The sequence below is a fragment of the Papio anubis genome, chromosome 2 (genome assembly GCF_008728515.1).
Source record: "Papio anubis isolate 15944 chromosome 2, Panubis1.0, whole genome shotgun sequence".
Taxonomy (NCBI): Eukaryota; Metazoa; Chordata; class Mammalia; order Primates; family Cercopithecidae; genus Papio; species Papio anubis.
This window is the reverse complement of record NC_044977.1, coordinates 48,832,562-48,847,994: the sequence shown is the minus strand read 5'-3', so window position 1 is coordinate 48,847,994 and position 15,433 is coordinate 48,832,562. Positions and strand designations below refer to the sequence as shown.

The 15,433-nt window shown below is 50.1% G+C and overlaps 1 long non-coding RNA gene and 1 other non-coding gene across 4 annotated transcripts; both read left to right on the top strand.

The window, feature by feature from the left end:
• Nucleotides 1-522: 522 nt before the first annotated feature.
• LOC101020124 lies at nucleotides 523-13,998 on the top strand. Of its 3 annotated transcripts, none has more exons than XR_001892817.3 (3): nucleotides 523-573; nucleotides 2,468-3,378; nucleotides 13,118-13,572. It is a non-coding gene; the product is annotated as an uncharacterized LOC101020124 (long non-coding RNA). The 3 variants fall into 3 exon arrangements; XR_634926.4 differs by lacking the exon at nucleotides 523-573 and adding an exon at nucleotides 13,813-13,998 and having other exon boundaries at nucleotides 585-3,378; nucleotides 13,118-13,274; XR_002515744.2 differs by lacking the exon at nucleotides 523-573 and adding an exon at nucleotides 585-2,066.
• LOC116274011 lies at nucleotides 2,251-2,389 on the top strand. Its single transcript, XR_004182494.1, has one exon. It is a non-coding gene; the product is annotated as a small nucleolar RNA SNORA7 (small nucleolar RNA).
• Nucleotides 13,999-15,433: the final 1,435 nt, after the last annotated feature.

Sequence of the window (15,433 nt, the reverse complement as noted above, 5' to 3'; positions counted from 1 at the left end):
GGCGGAGCTTGCAGTGAGCCGAGATCGCGCCACTGCATTCCAGCCTGGGCGACAGAGCGAGACTCCATCTCAAAAAAAAAAAAAAACAGTTAAATTCGGCATTTTTGCAGCACCATTTCTTTGACGTGTCTTTTTTAAAGGACCCGGAGCCGGAAGTGCTTACCTTTTCCCTGCCAGGACCCAGAGGTTACCTCCCATCAGCACCGGCGCTCTCTTGTCCACTGTCTCTTTCTCGGCGCTTCTTTTTCTGGCTCGGTTGAGTTTGTTTGTTTTTGTTTGTTTGCTTTTGAGACAGAATCTCACTCTGCTGCCCAGGCTGAAGTGCAGTGGTGCGATCTCAGCTTACTGCAGCCTCCGCTTCCCGGGTTCAAGCGATTCTCCTGCCTCAGCCTGCCAAGCAACTGGGACTACAGGCGCCCGCCACCACGCCTGGCTAATTTTTGTATTTTTAGTAGAGAGTGGGTTTCACTATGTTGGCCAGGCTGGTCTCGAACGCCTGACCTCAAGTGATCCGCCCGCCTCGGCCTCCCAAAGTGCTGGGATTACAGGCGTGAGCCCCCGCGCCCGACCTGGGTGAGTCTTAATCCGGGTGTGTCCCCTGGTAAGGAGGCCCTCCCTACCACTGTGTGTCTGTGGGTATTGTCGGCTTGCTGGAGCGCCTACAGGAACAGAGTGAAGCAGGCAGCCGGGGCGGGGGGCCGGGGCGGTGGTTGGGCGCTGCGTCTGTAGACGAAAAGAGTCAAACTGTGTGAAGTATTTGAAGAGACTTATTCTGAGTCCAGTATGAGTGACCATGGCCCGTGACACAGCCCTCAGGAGGTCCTGAGAACATCTGCCCAAGGTGGTTGGGGTGCAGCTTGGTTTTGTACATTTTAAGGAGGTGTGTTGAGGGGGCCTGGGCCAGGCTATTGGTAGATTTGACAATTGGTCGAGTTTGTCCAAAGACCTGGAATCAACAAAAAGGAATGCCTGGGTTCAGAAAAGCGGTTGTGGAGACCAAGATTCTTATTTATGCAGATGAATCTTCCAGGTAGCGGGCTTCAAAGAGACTAGATTGTAGATGTTTCTTATCAGACCTGAAAAGGTGCCATACTCTTAGTGGAGTCTCTCCTGGCTCAGGGAGAAGACCTGGAAAGGGAGAGGGATTCACTACAGAACGTAGATTGTCCCAAGAGACAGCTTTACAGGGCCATGTCAGAATGTGTCAAAGAAATATATTTTTGAGTAAAGTACTTCTGTTTCTTTCAGGGCCTGCAATCTGTCATGTGATGCTATACTAGAGTCAGGTTGAAATTTGGTGTCTTATTGCTACAAAGTCTGTTTTGTCAGTCTTGGGATCGCTTTTAATGTTAATGCTGGTCAGCTGTGCCTGAATTCCATAGGGAGAAGGGCATAATGAGGCAAGTTTGACCCCGCATTTGGCCTGAACTAGTTTTTCAGGTTATCTTAGGAATGCCCTTGGCCAAGAGCAAGAGTCCATTCAGTTGGGTTGGGGGCTTAGAATTTAATTTTTGGTTTATACCGTGCTTACTGATGTTGGCCCACGTACATTCGTTCATTGCCATGGCCCCACGCTCCTTTCCTTCTAGTCTGTGACCCTAGGGCTGCTGTGGTGGAACTGCAAAAAAAAAAAAAAAAAGATGGGGTGCAGGTCCACTCACTCAGTTCTTAACAGAGATTCTGATAGTCAGGATCTCTAGGAATATAAAGATGAAACTTCCCCCTCACCTTCAAGGATATCATGGGCCAGAAGGCAAAGTCGTTTTGAATACGTGGTTCGCTGAGTACCCACTCTGTGCCAATTGATGGTTGCAAAGAGAACAGAAGGGGTGCTGCTGTAGGAAATAAATGAATGGCTCAGAAGGCCACACTGAGGAAGGTGTGAGTTGATACTGGAAGATCTCCAGGTTTGAGGCATCCTTAGAGGGATATGATGGTTTTGTGTGTGTTGAGGGTGTGGTAGCGCAGCAGCTCCCTGGGGAATTAGAAGGTTTTTCTTTATTGACCGTTTACCCTGTGACAGGCACTGCAGGCATTCAGCGCACAGTGTCTTCTCCATTTTACAGGTGAGGAAAAGACGCAAGTTCAAGTAGATGGTCAAGGCCAGTACTACCGGAAGGACCATCTGGGGGTTCAGACACTGGCGGGGTGGGATTTGCTGCCCCTTGCAAATTGAGAGTATCTCGGGGTCAGTTTTGGTTTGCTCAGCTGTTGGCATTCTTTGGGCTCTGAGTGGGTGAGGTGACCCTTGACCTCCTGGGATCGCGTCTGGAGAGTGCCTAGTATTCTGCCAGCTTCGGAAAGGGAGGGAAAGCAAGCCTGGCAGAGGCACCCATTCCATTCCCAGCTTGCTCTGTAGTTGGCGATTGGAAGACACTCTGCGACAGTGTTCAATCCCTGGGTGGGAAAACCTCCTTCCAAGCCTCCTTCCAGGATTCTTCCTCACCTGGGGCTGCTTCTTTCCCAGAAGGCATCATGGCCGCCCTCAGACCCCTTGTGAAGCCCAAGATCGTCAAAAAAAGAACCAAGAAGTTCATCCGGCACCAGTCAGAGCGATATGTCAAAATTAAGGTATGTGGTCCTGGGATGGAAATGGGTGTGGGGTGAAGAAAGAAGTTTCCAACAGGCTGTCGGTTTCTGACATCACCTAGTCGGGATTACCTTTGACCAATGAACTGGTTTGTGGAAGAGCTTTCTGTAGAAATACAGGTCTCCCCCAGTGTGCCCTAGTGCTGGTCTCAAGTCTCTTGGTGTATGAAGTGAAATTTAAATGAGAAGGGACACTTGGCTGTTTCAATGTGTTTAGAGGGCTTTGCATTTGTGTCGTGTATTTTGGGTTGCCTTATGACAGCAGGATCCCTATTTTATAGACAGGAAAACTCAGAGGTGCTGAGAGCCGTGTCTGCAGCTGTGCTCGCCATCCCAGTATCTACACAGTCCCCTCGCATCCCATTGGTGTCTCCATTTCTTGGGAGTGAGAATGGCAGGGGTGCCTGCATTCCTAATGGCTAAAGCCAAGAGCTCCTGGTTTTTCCCACCAAAAAAGCATGTAAGGAAATAGTGAAGTCCTGTTACCAAAGGCAACTACTGTGTGGCATACTTCCTTTTCATTTGGTTCTTTTTTCCCTCCCCAAAGGAACAGTTGGCACTCTGCACAGATGCTAACCCACCTGTGTGTTATTTCCTTCAGCGTAACTGGCGGAAACCCCGAGGGATTGACAACAGGGTTTGTAGAAGGTTCAAGGGCCAGATCTTGATATGATGTCCAGCATTGGTTATAGGAGCAAAAAAACCCAGAAAGCACATGCTGCCCAGTGGCTTCCGGAAGTTCTTGGTCCACAATGTCAAGCAGCTGGGAGTGCTGCTGATACACAACAAGTGAGTTGGGCCCATCTCTGGTTTCAGGGCTCAGAAGTTTGCATCTATGTGGGCACTTCTGGCAGGAACTCTGGAAACTCTTGGGATGCATTTTGGGAAGTTGACATTCTCTGAGGGAATCTGAAGTCATTCCTTGCAGGAGTTTAGAGAATTCTTGTTGGGGCCAGGTGTGGTGGCTCATGCCTGTAATCCCAGCACTTTGGGAGGCCAAGGCGGGCAGATCGCCTGAGGTCAGAAGTTTGAGATCAACCTAGCCAACTTGGCGAAACGCCATCTCTACTAAAAAGACAAAATTATTCAAGCGTGGTGATGTACGCTTGTAGTCTCAGCCACTCGGGAGGCTGAGGTGGGAAAACCGGGAGGAGAGGTTGCAGTGAGCTACGATCGTGCCACTGCACTCCAGCCTGGGCAACAGTGAAACTCTATCTCAAAAGGAAAAAGAGAATGCTGTTGGGGAGTTCAGTGTGTTTCCTTTGTTGGAGAGGGGAGAGACTTTTGTCCTCATAACTCTGGAGACCCAAGACCAGAAAAATGGACTTTGCTTGACACAGTGAACACAGCAGTAATCACCGGTTTTCAATATAATATCTTTTGGCTGTTTCCAGAATGTTGCTTTATTTATGAGGGAATTCGGGGAAGATCAAACATAGGCCTCAGACCTTAAGGGGCCCTTTATGCTTTGGTAAGGGGTATTTTCAGGGGCACAGAGGCATTACAGCCAAATGTGAACTAGAGGGAGAATTAAGAGGAAGACTTTGTGGACAGAAAGTGCTTACACAGAGGTGGAGAGTGCAAAGAGGGGTCACAGGACATTAGTGCTAGGTAGTCTTTATGGTTTGTTTTTAGAGACTCTGTTGCCCAGGCTAGAATGCAGTGGCCATTAACAGCTGTGATGATGGCCTACTGCACCCTTGAACTCCTGGGCTCAACTGATCCTCCTGCTTCGCCCTCCCAAGGTTCTGGGATTACAGACATGAGCCACCACGCCTGCACAAGAATAACAGGTTTAAACAACTAGGCAAGCAGAGGCGGCAGGGGCAGTCTGTATGTGTGCAGGGGCAGTCTCTGTGTGTGCGCAGGCGTAGTCTCCGTGTGTGTGTGCGCGCACGCGCACAGGGGCAGTCTCTGTGTGCAGGGGCAGTCTCTGTGCATGTGTGCGTGTGTGCAGGGGCAGTCTGTGTGTGTGTGTGTGCAGGGGCAGTCTGTGTGTGTGTGTGTGTGTGTGTGCAGGGGCAGTCTCTGTGTGCAGGGGCAGTCTCTGTGTGTGCAGGGGCCGTCTGTGTGTGTGTGTGCAGGGGCCGTCTGTGTGTGTGTGCGTGTGTGTGTGTGTGTGTGCATGGGCAGTTATGTGTGTGCATGGCCTCTGCTCAGCTCCTGGGAAGGAGCTTCTGATCCTCTGTCAACATCAAAGGAGCTACCTATCTCAGCCTCCCAGTCCGAATGAAGAGCCATCGGATTCTCTTCCTGGGGCATTTGGTTATGTACAGCACTGTGCCAGGTTCCCAGAGTGGGTGCTTCAGCTTTGGGCAGCAGTGGGTCCTATCTATGGGAACACCGACAGTGACTCCTTGTGTCAGGCAGGTGGGTGTCAGAGTGTCCTCACTTCATAAACAGGGACATTCAGAGGCCTTTGGCCGTTGCCCAACGTCCTGAGGCCAGAGAGCAGTGGAGTGAGCGTAGTGGTCCACAGGCTGTCCCGCCCACATGCTCAGGATGCAGGGACTCACCGTAGGAAGAGGCGGAGAAGATGAAGGGCTGGCGGCAGTTGATGCAGACGTTGCCCAGGTTGTTGAGCAGCGGGTTGTTGGTGGAGCAGCGGTAGCACAAGGGCACCAGCTCCTACAAAACAGCCACGGACTCCCGAGGGGCCAGGCACATGTTCTCCTCCCCCTGGACTCTGGCTACGGGCCCCTGGGGCTTGGCTGCCAAGAGGAAAGGCCACCCGGGTGGGCAGGCAGGGAGGGGGTGCCAGGCCTCGGGGCCCCATGCCGTGGGGAAGCAGGATAAAGGTTTCCTGAAATACCTAAACCCTGTCACTTAGGTCCCTAAGAGGTGGGCACGATTATTTCCATCTCTCAGATGAGAATAAAGTCTGGGGGAAGGTGAAGCACCCAGCCCAAGACTCAGCAGCCAGGAAGTGGCCCGGCGCTCTTTCCACCACAGGTGCAGGAATTCTCACAGAAAAGTGGAGGCCAAGGTGTGAGAATTCCTCAATGACTGCCCTTTAAAGGACGAGGTGATTGTGGGGCCTGCTCTGAACTCTAGACACAGGCAACCTCTGTGTCTCCCAAGGAACCCAATCACTATCACATTTGCTTTAAATATTTAGAGAAGCACAATTTGTTTCCTTGTCAAAGCCAAGAGGTGGCATGTGATGACATGCTGCCAAATGCTTGGGGCACAGATGGAAACTTTCATGTCAACCCTGACATGGTCACCACAGATCTCGATGGCCTTGACGTGCTCTCCTGCTGAGATGTACATCTCCACGGCGGCTTTGGGCTCCTTGATATTTCTGGCCCAGTCAGCCTGTTTGGTGATTAGCATCTTTGTTTCTTTGGGGTCTCCAGATCCAAGGAAATCCTGAGGAAGCACAACAAACAAAAACACTCTGGATCAGAACTTCCTGTGCCAGCGTTACATCAGGCTTTTCTAGCAGCAAGGGCAGGCTCCACATGGCTAAAGCAGGCAACCAGGAGGCAGGCAGGGCCCGTCCCTGAGGGGCTGAGAAGGGGGAGTCCCAGGTCTCGGGAAGAGTGATCTCAGGCTGCCCTGCAGGTGTTCCTGGGGGATCCTGGGACAGCGTCAAGGACACTGGCCCCCAGTGCTTCCTTCCCATCTCACAAATGGGCATTTGTTCATCGGCTAAACACTTTCTAGACTATTTGGGGCCCTGCACATGAAGTCTGCAGGCTCGGGGGTTCATGATCAGGCTGTCTCTCTCTCACATAGTTTGGTAAATACATGATTATTCCTAAACAGCAATGAGACAACCTGGTGCACAATTCCAAATATCGAGACCTGTCATCTTTATTCAGATCTTATGGGTGACACAACATGCTTCAGAGTGGGCTGAGCAGGGGTTCCCCTAAACTTACACAAACAAAATGACTTACAGTTTGCCGGCCCTCCATGCCCTCCATGCCCTCTCTGAATCACCAGCAAACACTCTGTGCCCTGAACTAGGGAATCATTGCATGATCTTTGCCCCAGTTACTTGCCTGGAACAGATAACAAGCAAACTCTCTCTGGTTAGTTGCTTCTCAGCTGAATGGTTAGGGATCCTGTCCTGAGGTCAGGTCTGCAGGGGTGAGGACCTGATCCGACAGTGGGACGGCAGGAGACCATGGGGGGATCTGAGGCAGGGAAGGTGCTCAGGAGAGGACCTGAGAAGGAAGAGACGACTGTGGTCCTGGAGGCTCAGGGGTCAGGCCTAGAGCTTGTGTTCCTTTGGCCTCAGCAGGGGCCCTCTGAAGCGGTATGCCCAGCTTCTCTGGGCTGGCCATAGAATGTGTGAAAAACAGCCTCAGAACATCACCTCTTTTCAGGGTAGTTACCCAAAATATACATGTGGGAGTTTGCTAGAGTCGAGGCAGCTTTTAAAGGTGGAGCTTTTCAAAAAGGGAAACTGGGAGCTGACCCCTAAGTTTGTCTTAGGAATAATGTACCCTGCAGAGAGTGCTTTGTGTCAGCCTCATTGAGAATAAAAAAAGCACTCCTTTCCCCATGATTAACGCTCATGTGTCAGGAAAGCGCAGTCAATGTATGCTAAAAATCCACTTGAACAATTAGCTCGCCTTTTTTCCTTATTTGCTTTCAAGGTAATTGTGTAGCTCCTAAGATCATATATTAGGTCGGCCTGAGAACCAATGTTTTAAGAAGGGGAGGGAAGGGCATTGTATATGCTGATGCTGGGACCCAATAGACGACAGGCCCCCTGGCTGGCCTTTGGTTCTCCCAGGAGCTGACAAAGGGAAGGGGCTTGGAAAGCAGCCACTGTCCTCGCCTAGTTTGGGCCTTTACAGACACACTTCTCCTCTTGGCAGCTGCTACAGCATGGATTCTGTACGCTAGCACGAAGCTGGAAACCCTGCCTACCTGGCTGGTGAAATGAGGGTGGCAGCTGGGGGAAACAGGCATCTTAGGAGACTAGAAATGTCCTCCAAAGGGACTTCACAAGTGCTCAGAAGACTAGGGGTGACTGTGTTAAGAAGGGTTAGAGGTTGAGAGGGAGCCATGAGCTTGGGTCGTCAACCCAAGGAGACCATCCAGGCACACAGCTCCCAGGCTCAGGAAGCCTCCTCTAGTCCAGCAGGACCCTCAGGGAGCTGTGACTTCATTGAAGGTGGCTCTAAAAGCTTCCTTCAAGGCTCATCAAACTGGGTTTTGAAAGACTTTTTGATTCCTGAAGCTAATTTACACGTTATCTGGGGCCATGGCAAAGACTTGGCCCTGAAGTGGACAGAAAGAGGCTGTGCTGAGTGATGAATGAGACTAAACAGTGTTCTCATGCTTGGTGATTTTGATAAGAACGTACTACATAAGAGTTAAGAGCATTATAATTCCCTTTATCACCATATAAACATGTCACTTATCCAGAAAGCATACAATTGATTTGTACATGGGAATGTAATTTAAAAATTTTCTGAAAACCAGATTGAATCTTGAGAAGCAATTTTCAAGTAAACAAAAACATGCCATGTTAATCAGTACTAGATCTCCCCCACCCCCCACATAATGTGTATGTACATATTTCTCAAATTCAGACTGCAGCACAGCTGCCTCCTTGAGGAGGCTTCAGGGGTTCGTAAGCCTAAATTATACCTCTAGGATCTTGATCCCTTAAGGGTTCATCCTGAGTTAAAATTTTGTTATCCCCGGAGGCAGAGATGTACTGACTCTGGTGATCTCAGTATGAATGTGTTATAAAATCTTCTAGGTGTCTGTGGTGGGGCCTGAGGGAGGGTAGGAAAGGTGATGAGGAAAAGGCAGAGGGAGTCTGAACACCCTGCGTCTCAGGTAGGGAGTGAAGAAATCACTAAGGTGAAAAACAGGCTGGGGCCCAGGAGCTCATCCAAGTCCCGATGAACAGTAAGTCCTGGGCAACATCACAGGTCACCAACACACCTTAAGCCCCAGGATCAAACATGGTGGAAGAGCACAGCCATCTAGAAAAGCAGAAAAAAGGCCGGGCGTGGTGGCTTACGCCTGTAATCCCATCACTGGGAGGTGGGTGGATCACGAGGTCAGAAGATCGAGACCACTCTGGCTAACATGGTGAAACCCCATCTCTACTAAAAATACAAAAAATTAACCGGGCATGGTGGTGGGCACCTGTAGTCCCAGCTACTCGGGAGTCTGAGGCAGGAGAATGGCGTGAACCTGGGAGGCGGAACTTGGAGTGAGCTGAGATCGCGCCACTGCACTCCAGCCTGGGCAACAGAGCGAGACTCCGTCTCAGAAAAAAAAAAAAAAGGCAGAAAAAAGGGAAGATTTTCCATCTTGAACTTGTGAGCTGGAGAATTACCATTAATAGCCCACTAATAGGTTGTGGCTGATGAGTCACTTCATAACACTGAGAGCCACTTTTGACACTCCCGGAAAAGGCAGGTTAACAAAGCCCCTCTGTAGAAGGAAGACCCTCATTGCTCAATGCATTCAAGCTTTTTTGAACCTTGCTTAGGCTGAACTGTAAATGTCTTGACTGGTCTGGGCTCCTTAATGCAACTCCTTCCCACAGAAGCCATCAGGAGCCAGGTCCAGGAAGCTCCTCTCCCACACCTGCCTTAAAAGGCCCAGCTCTGCTGGGGAGTAAGGTTCATAAGGGCCATCCCAAGGCAAAGGGGAATCTCCGCCATCACCCACCGCAACCACATGGTAGCTACTCTGCAGCCGGTAGGCATGAGGCATGCTGCGCTAACACGGGAGGGCGGAGGCTCTGCCTGACTTCCCAGAAGCCCAGTATGAAGCCCAGGACAATCAGCAGGTGCTATGGGAAACTTGGCTGGCAGGCACCATGTCGTCCTGTATGATTGGCAGGACCGGCTCCCGCCTGAAGACACCAATTCTTGGCAGCTTCTGACAAGGATTGAGAGGATTTGTGGGAGACAGCCCTGAAGCACTGAGCCCTGAAATCAATGAAGGGATTGTGCTGGCGCAGACGCACAGCCATCCAGCTCCGTCGCTGATGAAGGTCTGAACTGCCATACTCTGCCCCTTTGGTGTCAGTGTTAAAGGTCGGTTTTAGGTGAGTTTCAACTAGTGACTGTAGATGGGTCCTTTGTTTACTTACCAGTTTCCCCACATCCTTTCTGAGACCATTGCTAGTTTTTGTCTGCACCAGTCTCGGAAAACAACTTGGACGCCATAGGTGAGAACACCAGTGGGCTCCAAGCCAGAGCCTGGGCCTGGGATGGGGTGGGTTACCTCGGCATACTCAAACATGCAGAGGTCGGCGTACATTTCTGTTGGGGTGATCAGACCCAACACCAGGTCGTGGGGGCGACGAAGTCCAACGGAGTCAAAGGAATGAGAAAGAGTTTAAGAGAGAAAGTGGGACCAGGGGGCCATCACAAGTGTGGAGACTGGGAAGGCCATGAGCTCTGGGAGCCCACACTGTTTATTGTATTTATTGTTGCTCAAACAAAGAAACAGGTGGTGAGGATGTGGGGGTTGAAAGGAAATGGTGTATCAAGTGAATGAGAAACATATGGCTGCTTGAGATAATGGGAATGCTAGAAGCAAGGAGCCAGCAAGTCTAGCAGACATGCAACCCTGCCTCAGCTTCTCTCCTAACACTCAGCTTTTCTTCCAACACATTTCAAGCTGCCCGCTCCTCTTGTACAGTTTGGCGGCCTCATGGAACTTCCCCTGGTAGGAAAACACATCTGCCAGAAACAGGTCATTGTTGGTCTCTCCCCGCTTCTTCCTCTCCTGGAAAAATTAGAAGCACAGGAAATGGCCTCTGCAGCCATGGGCAGGAAGCAGCCTTTACAAAGGTTAGATGTGGCTATTTCAAGTGAGGCCCCTGGACCTTCCTACTGGAACCTGGGCTTGGCTCCTGGCTGTTGTCTCTCTCCCCCAGGTTCCCGCTGGGAATGCTTGACAACAAAAGCAGGTTTTACCAGACAAGCAAAGATCAAAAAAAGATGCAAACCTTTGTTTGTTTAATGGAAATTCCTCAGGGTTGCTTTCCTGTGTATTCCAAGGCTATGACGGAATAGTTTGAATAGTGTGTGCTCTGACTCATCCATGACCCCTAAGCTCCAGAGATCTCCCAAATCTGCAAGCCCTGTTTGGCAGAGTTGTGGCTCATAGGGATGACAGAGCAGGAGAATGTTTAGGGTTTCTGCCCAAGAGGGAGACTAATAAAATAGGATGACAAGTCTCACTATGTCCCTACTTTTAAAGAGAAAGTAAGAAATCCCGCATGCTGAATATCCACTAGGTTCTGGGTATATACTTTACACACACATGGCCCCTTTATTCCTCTCAGTGACCCTCAGGGTAGGTCTCACTACCCAAGTATTAGAGTGAAGGATGCTGAGACTCAAGAAGAGGAACAGGTCAGGGTCAGACAGAGCTGGAATTTGGATGCAGTTCTGTCTGACTCCAGATATTCCTTGTATCACATAACACTGTCTTCTGAAGCAAGTGATGTCCCCAACAACACACACACACACACACACACACACACACTTAGCACAGCTGAGGATAAAGCTTCTTCCTTCTGTGTCAGGGAACATTCAACTTGTCTACAGCTCGAGTATTTGTAAACACTCAGTAGCACTCAAACCCTGAGCCCTAGCAGTTTCCTTTTGCTTGTTTTCTAGCAAGAGTAGCATATCGGAGGACGATGAGACATTGAATCAAACTCTGAGACATTGAATCAAACTCTTAGACAAGCTGGTGAAAGTTTTAAGGACTGAAGGCAACATACTTCCACACTTGACAGAAATCATCTTTCAAAAATCCTGCACGTAGTTCAGGCTTATGAAACAAACTAATTCATAATAGTTGGAAATGAATTAAAAGCTTGCTGTGAGATAAAAGATAGATTTCGGCTGGACCTGATGACTCATGCCTGTGATCCCTACACTTTAGGAGGCCGCGGCAGGAGGATCACCTGAGCCCAGGAATTCAAGACCAGCCTGGTCAACCTAGCAAGACTCTATCTCTGCAAAAAAAAAAAACCCAAAAAAACCTCCCCCCAAAAAAGGTTTTACTAGGCATGAGAATGAGTCCATATCCATTCTAGGCCCCGGGATATCACCGTGATGAATAGAAACGATCTGTAGCACTCAGCAGGTGCCTGTCAACATGGGCAGGTTCTTCCCCCCTGTTAGCAGGACAAGAACATCTCCCCTATCCAAAAGGCACCCACTGAGCATCCGCAGTTCTCTGGAATTATGCTGAGCACCCAGATATGGGCAACTAAGCCCCGAGCAGTCGATGTGGGGTGCACTTGAAGGCACTTCATTGTTTTTTAAGAGACATTCTTAAGAGTTTAACCCATTTCCCAGCTCATAGCACACGAGGCGAGGCAGGCATTTTGACCTTGGTAAGACCTGACAAATGACAATAGTTGGACCCCACGGCCATCAATTACTTTTGTGGAGAGGAAAATTATGTTCCTTGCCTTCAGTGAAGACCCCTAGATCCAGGCCAGTGGATTTACAAGTGAGAGTCAGCAGCACTGGGCATTTTGGGCAATGGCTCCGAACAAGCCCTTTACCCCAGAACATACAGATGCTCCTTATGACACGTGGGTGGGGAGGGTACTTGGCAGAGAGAGCATGAGCTTAGGAGACAAGACTGTATTTGAATTCCACTGAGCTTTTGGCTGTGGACCCATGGGGACGTGGCATCATCTTGCTGAGCCTTAGTTTCCTCCCGCATGGAATAGGGAGAGCAACAGTACCTGCCTCATTCAGTTAACGTGAGGATCTAGAGTAGCATTAACATAAATCACGCGTGGGGCACAGAGCAGCTTCTGTTATGAAGTGTAGCAGGCTGTGAGCTCCTGTCGGCCTCTCTCCTCAGCTCTGTGCCCACTGAACTCAGCACAAGGTTGGCCCATGACAGGTGTTTATTATGTGGAAATGAATGAGAGGGACAAGACATTTGCGGATTTCTTCACTTTCCAACCAGGAATTCAAATGTGTCTCACATTCCTATACCCTTACAATAAATCTGTTCAGGAGAAAAAATGTGTACGCCTTGTAACAGACAGCCAGACAGCACTGAGATACACAGAAATTAAGAATAGTGTCTAAGGGCCGGGTGTGGTAGCTCAAGTCTGTAATGCTAGTACTTTGGGAGGCTGAAGTGAGGTAATTGCTTGAGCCCAGGAATCTGAAACCACACTGGGCTACATGGCAAAACCCTGACTCTACAAAAAATACAAAAAAATTAACCAGGCGTGGTGGTGCACACACGTGGTCCCAGCTACTTGGGAGTCTGAGGTGTGAGGATTGCTTGATCCCAGGAGGTCTAGGCTTCAGTGAGCCATGATTGTGCCACTGCACCCTGGCCTGGGGGACAAAGCGAGACCCTGTCTCAAAAATAAATAAATAAAAAGAATGGTGCCTACCACCACCCAGCGCCTAGTTTCCTTTGCCCACTGCAGGCCTATTGGGTTTAGATGACAAGGCCAATACTCTCAGCCAGGAACAGCGGGGCTGGGGGTTGCTCCAGAGCTCTGGGATGCTCAGTTCAGACTGTGGGCCTTGCTTCCCAGGTGCATTTCTGGGAGTGGAGCTCAGCTCGTGCATTTGGGAAATCCCTCAACACTATCAGATTACTGGAGTCTGAGAGGATGGTGACCGACTATTCGCCACCATGAGGATACAAACCATTTCCTGAGAACCTACTGAATCCTCACAGCAGCCTGTGAGGTAGGTCCAATCTCTTTTCACAAACAAGAAACCCAACCCTGGAGAGATCAGGAACCCATCTGCCTCAGTCAGCTATAATGTGACAGCTCACACTGCCCACTGCTGTCTCCCCCTGTGTGGCCACTCTGCCCCTGGAGCGAGGCTGTGACCCGGATGCCCAGTCGCCAGTGAGCTCTGCTTCCATGTCCTCAAGGCTTTTGCCTGCTGATATGGTTTGGCCATGTCCCCACCCAAATCTCATCTTGAATTCCCATGTGTCGTGGGAGGGACCCAGTGGGAGGTAATTGAATCAGAGGGGCAAGTCTTTCCCATGCTGTTCTCACGATAGTAAATAAATCTCACGAGATCTGATAGTTTTAAAAAGAGGAGTCCCTCTGCACAAGCTCTCTTTGCCTGCTGCCATCCATATAAGCTGTGACTTGCACTTCCTTGCCTTCTGCCATGATTGTGAGGCTTCCTTAGCCATGTGGAACTGCAAGTCTAATTAGACCTCTTTCTTGTGTAAATTGCCCAGTCTCACGTACATTTTTTCCCGCAGTGTGAAAATGAACTAATACACCTGCCACAAGGGCTGCCCCTGAACCCCGAACCCCAAGTTCACTTTCTTGACAAATAAGAATGCTTCAACTTTTACCTCAATGCTGCTGATGAGGTCTTGTACTCTGATGAAGGCCTGTGGGGAAGAAATAAAGAATAAAACCAGCTTGCCTTCTTGGCTTCAAAAGTGGGTGATTGGCTGGGGATTGGGAAGTCAAGCTCACCTAGACAGTGAGCCACAGAGGAGAGGAAGGGAGCAAGCAGGGATTAATCATCACGTGTGCAGGAGGTTATACCACTCAGCGAGGCACGGCTTTATCCCCGAAATTGGAACATGCAAAGAACAGCAAAGACATCTCGGTTGCATCAGTCATTTTGGGATCAGGTAAAACAAAACCATGATGCCACAGTCTGTGATGGTGCCTCCTTGGGAGACTCTCGACCCAAAGAAGAACAAGCCAGTCTGACCCTCTGGCAGGGCAGGCAGCATCACAGCAGGAGAAGGTGAGATGCATGGACTGATGAGAGACTGTCTTGCACATCTTGGTGACATGGGTAGAATGCAGGGGACAGCTATGCCTACCCAGTGTTGCCACAGACACAGGGGACCCAGAGGCCCTGGTACTGCAGAGGGAACGGAGGAGGGGAAAGCTGAGAGGGCATAAAGACAGATTCTGGAAGAAGTTGGAGGGGTAGGGAATGAATCCCACCAAGTCCATGGAAGGCAAACTCTTATGTAAATCCTAAAATTGCAGCCCTTGCCAGAGACTTTAACTCATGGACCTCTAGAAGTTTCTGAGGAACAAGCAGACTGGTGTTGGCTAAGCCAGTTTTGCTGCTTTCAGATTCTGCCCAGGATTTGGAGGAGCATGAGCCACCAGGTCAGGCTGCTTTCAGGTGGCTTTGCTGTCACCATTTCCACCAGCTGTGCTTGCTTACATTGCCCCATTCAAAATGGACTGACCTGTGCCTAGAGGAGGCAACAGCTCCGGAGCCCTTTGAACCAAACATGCAGAGCAATCCTGACCACTTGCAGCCTCCACTCAGCAGCACAGCATCCTCCCTCCTGAAAAGACCTCGGGAGATGAGCGAGTCCCCGGCCTCTGGCTGCCTTGCAGGTGACCACGACACAACTTCATCTTTTCATCCCACAGGGCCAGGCTTCCTGTCAGAGACTGGGGACCCAGGGAGAAACATGTCCCAGCCCCTGTTCCCCTCCACAATTCAGAGGCCCACATTCTAACCGGGGAGACTGGCCAATTAAACAGATCATGACATCTAGAGCTAAGAGCTCTCCGACTATGAACCAGATGCCTGGAGAACACAGATGAATGGTCTGAGCATGAGCAGGGGCGGGAGGCAGCGTTAAGTGAGGCATCAGAGTCAGAACATGGCAAATAAGTGTTTGTGGAGAGGAATTCGTAGAATAGGGCAATGTGGGCATCACATGGGCCAAGGAACAGAGGGGTAGCAGTAGCTCTTGTGCCAAGCGGCAGGTCTTATACGCTACCCTCTAGATCTGGGTTTCCTTAAAGCAACTTGAGAGGACAACCCTGCAAAGCCTGGCACGGTGGCCGAGAGGGAAAGGAGCATTCGAGGTCTCAGTCCTTGCTCTGAGCCTA